Source organism: Phocoena phocoena, chromosome 11 (genome assembly GCF_963924675.1).
Source record: "Phocoena phocoena chromosome 11, mPhoPho1.1, whole genome shotgun sequence".
NCBI classification, from domain to species: Eukaryota; Metazoa; Chordata; class Mammalia; order Artiodactyla; family Phocoenidae; genus Phocoena; species Phocoena phocoena.
Genome location: NC_089229.1, coordinates 95,287,752 through 95,293,530, shown reverse-complemented (window position 1 = coordinate 95,293,530; position 5,779 = coordinate 95,287,752). Strand labels below are relative to the sequence as shown.

The 5,779-nt window shown below is 42.1% G+C and overlaps 1 pseudogene; it reads right to left on the bottom strand.

The window, feature by feature from the left end:
* Positions 1–3,490: 3,490 nt before the first annotated feature.
* LOC136131467 (serine/arginine-rich splicing factor 10 pseudogene) lies at positions 3,491–4,056 on the bottom strand (annotated as a pseudogene).
* Positions 4,057–5,779: the final 1,723 nt, after the last annotated feature.

Genomic DNA, 5,779 nt, shown 5'->3' with positions numbered 1-5,779 from the left:
CTACCACCCACACAGTGATTAGGTCTGGATTGTAATCTCCAGGTTTATACATATCCAAACTCCCAGTTCAGTATCCCTACTTGGACGTCTGATAGGTCATAAGTCAAGCTTAAAACTCCCAACCCCAACCATGATGCCCTGCACTGACCCCTGCCCCACTCTCAGTCCTCACCATTCAAGTAAAGCCAATTCCATTAGTCCCGTTGATTGAGTCAAGAACCTCACATCGTGACTCTGCTTCTTTACTCTTGGTCTAAACTCAACCTGTCAAAAAAATCTGGCTTGATCCCTTGCTACGTTTCTGACTCCTATTAACACTTTCCTTCACTCATTTTGTTCCGTCCCCTCTGGTTACATTGCTTTTCAGTTAACAAGCCAAGCATGGTCCCAACTGAGCCCTTTGCACTTGCTGTTTGCTCTGCCTAGAAAGTTATTTCTCCAGATAAAAGTAACACTTGTTCTCTTACCTTCTTCTGGTTTCTTTTCCAGTACACTTATTGACAAGGCAGTGACCAAAAATGAGGCTGCAGTCAGTGTTAGAGAAGACAGTTAGGGATTTGGGATTAGAGTATGAGAGTTAATGGAACCTCCTGGGGGGTTTATTCTGGGTTGTGATTAGGTAAATTTTTTTTTTTTTTTTTTTTCGGTACGCGGGCCTCTCACTGCTGTGGCCTCTTCCGTTGCAGAGCACAGGCTCCGGACGCACAGGCTCAGCGGCCATGGCTCACAGGCCCAGCTGCTCCACGGCACGTGGGATCTTCCCGGACCGGAGCAGGGAGCCGCGTCCCCTGCATCAGCAGGCGGACTCTCAACCACTGTGCCACCAGGGAAGCCCTGATTAGGTAAAATTTAGATTTGAGAATTGATGAGAGTTCTTCTAAACTGGAGACCAGCCTGAAGACTTTCCAATTCAGGCTATGGATTTTGTACTAAAAGGGCTGGAAGTGATGGGGAGAACTCTAGGGTAGAGACAGATTGGGTGAAGGAGATGGAAAGACCAATAATTTGCTGGTGGGGAGGTTACAGAAATGATGGCGACTAGAACTAAGGTAACTGTCATTCAAATCTTGGATGTCAATGGGCCACAAAAATGAGCCCCAGTGGTAAAGTGGGCAAAGTGTATAAACAACAAAAAACACAAAAAGAACACGTTTCCAACTGGCACATGAAAAATGTTCAATTTAATAAAGGTGCAAAGAAACAAAATCTTAAATAATGAGATGTACATATACAAAAAAATTATTTGCATTATGATGCAATTTTATTTAAAAATATATTAATTCCATAAATATTTATTTACCACTTAGGTAATCAGCAAACTGTGTTGGGAAGTCTAGATTATGTACCAAAATATTAAAATAGGGTCTTTTTCTGGCAGATAGATATGGAAGTGATTCTTTTTGTGTGTGTGTGATACTATAAAAGTTATTTATTCACTATACACAGAACATGTCCCCTATAAAATGTACATAAAAAACACTAAAAGTATAATTTGGTGAACATTTTCTTGATTACAGAACATACTAAATCAGTTGGGATAACAGCTCTCTGTCTGCCTCGAAATAATCTAATTATAGTACCCAGAGTATCTTTTAGATCTGATGCAAAATTAAATACTTTATTTATTTATTTATTTTTGGCTGCGTTGGGTCTTTGTTGCTGTGCGCGGGCTTTCTCTAGTTGCGGCGAGCAGGGGCTACTCTTCGTTGCGGTGCACGGGCCTCTCATTGCGGTGGCTTCTCTTGTTGCGGAGCACAGGCTCTAGGCATGCAGGCTTCAGCAGTGGCACGTGGGCTCAGTAGTTGTGGCTCGCGGGCTCTAGAGCGCAGGCTCAGTAGTTGTGGTGCATAGGCTTACTTGCTCCGCAGCATGTGGGATCTTCCCGGACCGGGGCTCGAACCCATGTCCCCTGCGCTGACAGGCGGATTCTTAACTACAGCACCACCAGGGAAGTCCCTAAATACTTAAAAAAAAAAAAAGAATACTGAATTAATGGGAGTATTGCTGAGTGAATCAATAAATGAGAATGATGACTCAGGGACCTTTTTTTTTTTTTGGCTGTGCTATGCAGCACACAGGATCTTAGTCCCCCAACATGGGATTGAACCCGTGCCCCTTGCATTGGGGACACGGAGTCTTAACCACTGGATCGCCAGGGAAGTCCTTAAATACTTATTGTGAGAATTGTTTCCTAATGTGTGTTTGAGGCAGAGTTAACAATTTAATATAACTCTAGTATATTACAGTCACTGTACAATAAATCAGTTTATTACAGATTAAAACAGATCATTTTTTCATTATTTGTATTAATGGGATGCAAATACTGGATACTTTTAAATGGTAAATAACCACAAAGTGACTTTTCTGTGATAATATATTGGGTTTCATAATTACATAGGATATAAATGGTGTAAAATATTGTTATGAATAATATATCTCAAACGAAGCAATGAGGCCATAGTGTAATGATTCACTAGACTGTGCTCTGTCGACATTTATTGAATAACTGAATTTTATCTATTTTTCTCCCTAATTACCCAGTACAATTTTTGCCCACAGTAAGGGCTCAGTAAATGTTTGCTGAACATACTGATAGGAGAGAGGGGAGAAGAGATGGACCCTCTTAGCTGGATGTCAAGTATTATAATTGGAATTTACAGTGGGAGAATGTTTAAGATGTAAACCACATGTGCCACACAAGTAAGGAAACAAATGCCAACAAAGCAAACCATTAAGCAGAAAACACTGGCACTGGAATAAGCAAAGGCAAGATTTGCCAATAGTGAAAATAGAACTGACTTTAAGAGATACCCAAGGAAAAGTTTATATTGGACCATACCTTTTCTCACTGCATTCAGTTTGAGACAAACCAGTAGAGGCACTGTGAGAGACTATGGATGTCTTCCTTGATTTTCAGACATCCTAGTCTCCTTTTTTTTTTTTTTTTTTTTTAATTTTTTGGCCATGCTGTATGGCATGTGGAATGGCATGTGGCATCTTAGTTCCCTGACCAGGGATCCAACACGCACCCCTTGCATTGGAAGTACAGAGTCTTAACCACTAGACCACCAGGGAAGTCCCAGACGTCCTAGTTTCCAATAATTTAACATGGACCTGCTACCCATGAATCAATATAAACCGAATCAGATTTAGGATTAGTTTCCACAAGTACAAAGTTGAATTACCTTTTTTTTAAATTTGAATTTTATTTATTTATTTATTTATACAGCAGGTTCTTATTATCTATTTTATACATATTAATGTATATATGTCAATCCCAATCTGCCAATTCATCCCACCACCACCACCACCCCAAATTACCTTTTATTTGTCCTAAAATGCTTACTTTCAATGATTCCATGTAGTTTCGATAACATTCTTTTATCTTTCCAGACCGGAGTCCAAATATCCGCACAGTATTCATACTGAACACTTTCCACCCACCCTTTGGTCGCCTGAACTGCTCTTTTTTGGTTCTGTTTCTGCTTTCTCAGCTCTTTCTTGAAGCAGAACTGTACTGGGTACTCCTGCTGCAGTTTGGCCTCTATCACTGTTGGAGTAGATTCTGCTACGCCGTGGTCTTCCAGTCGGTCTGTTTCTAGGACTATAAGATCTTCTATGGTTGGAATCAAAGGACTGACTTCTTGATCGCCTTCTTTTCTAACTTTGGCTTCTAGAACGTCTGTATCTGTCATAATTATCATAGAGCGATGAACTATACACATTTCCTCCCTTCCCGGGCTTTCATCCGATTTGGAGTCTTCCCATCCCCCTGTGCATACCGTATTTCAATTTGGTGTCCACAAATCCATTTTCTGTCCAAATTATGTAAAGCATCTTCGGCATCACGAACATCCTCAAATTGAACATATGCAAATCCTCTTGGGGGTGAGCGTAGAAATCAAGTGGAACGTACACGGCAACTACAGGACCATAACGACCGAATTCATGTTGTAAATCTTCAGACCTGGTATCATCGGCCATGTTCCTTACAAAGAGAGACTTGTTGGGGGGGAGAGGGAGAGGGGCCCAGGTACCGGGACACGACTGCAGCATGAGTCTCAGCAGGGACACTATCCCCCGGGCAAACTGGCTGCAGCTCCGGCGACAGCAGATCCTCAGAGGCACACAGCCGGAAGTCTCTGCAGGAAGTGATTTTTTTTTTTTGCGGTACGCGGGCCCCTCGCCGTTGTGGCCTCTCCCGTTGCGGAGCACAGGCTCCGGACGCGCAGGCTCAGCGGCCACGGCTCACGGGCCCAGCCGCTCCGCGGCATGTGGGATCTTCCCGGACCGGGGCACGAACCCGTGTCCCCTGCATCGGCAGGCGGACTCTCAACCACTGCGCCACCAGGGAAGCCCTGGAAGTGATTCTTTTAATTTTTGTTTTGCTTGTAATGTACAGGACCACTGGTGTAGTACAAATAAATAGGAAAACATAGGCTATGCGTATGGTGCATCTGGCACACCCAGTTACCCAATTCTGGGAGAATTTTAAAGGAAGAAATGAGGGTAATATTAAGGGTTAGATTTTTCCTCAGCTAAGTAGAAAATTTCCCAGCAAACAAAGACTATAAATCGTTTTTGTAATGTGGTATGAAAATTCTCTTTATGATTTGATCTCTGTCTCAGATGATTATGAAAGTGTATTGATTGGACATGCAGCTACTGTACAGATTATCTAGTGTGCATTGTGCAAGGGATCTAATGACTCCCTAGGTAACGTGAGCAGCAGACACTCCCTCATATCCTCCCCACCCCCAGACACCCACATCTACAGCAACAGAGCATTCTTACACCGGTGGTTCTCCACCATTGATGCACATTAGAGTCGCCCGTGGGCACCTGGGCTACATCTTAGAGCCATTTAATCAGAAGCTGGGGTGCGGGGGAGGGTTAGAATGTTTGTTTCAGGTGAACAGTAAAGTGATTCACACTATATATACACATTCCTTTTCAGATTCTTTTCCATTATGCATTATTACAAGATACTGAATATAGTTCCCTGTGCTATACAGTAGGACCTTGTTGTAGTGTTCGTCTGTTAATCTCATACTCCCAATTTATCCCTCCCTTCCATTTCCCTTTGGTAACCATATGTTTGTTTTCTACGTCTGTGACTCTATTTGTTTTGTAAATAAGTTCATTTGTATCTTTTTTTTTAGATTTCAAATATAAGTAATATCATATGATATTTGTCTTTCTGTTTGGCTTACTTCACTCAGTATGATAATCTCTAGGTACATCCATGTTGCAAATGGCATTTTTCATTCTTTATTATGGCTGAGTAATATTCCATTGTGTGTGTGTGTGTGTGTGTGTGTGTGTGTGTGTGTGTATCACATCTTCTTTATCCATTCCTCTGTCAATGGACATATGGACATTTAGGTTGCTGCCATGTCTTAGCTATTGTAAATGCTGCTGCAATGAACATTGGGGTGCATGTCTCTTTTTGAATTATGGTTTTCTTTGGATATATGCCCAGGAGTGGATTGTAGGATCATATGGTAGCCCTATTTTTAGTTTTCTGAGGAACCTCCATACTGTTTTCCATCGTGGCTGTACCAATTTACATTTCCACCAACAGTGTAGGAGGGTTCCTTTTTCACCATGCCCTCTCCAGCATTCATTGTTTGTAGACTTTTTAAAAAATTATTTATTTGGTTGCACAGGGTCTTAGTTGCAGCAGGCAGACTCCTTAGTTGTGGCATGTGAACTCTTAGTTGTGGCATGCATGTGGGATCTAGTTCCCAGGCCAGAGATAGAACCTGGGTCCCTTCAG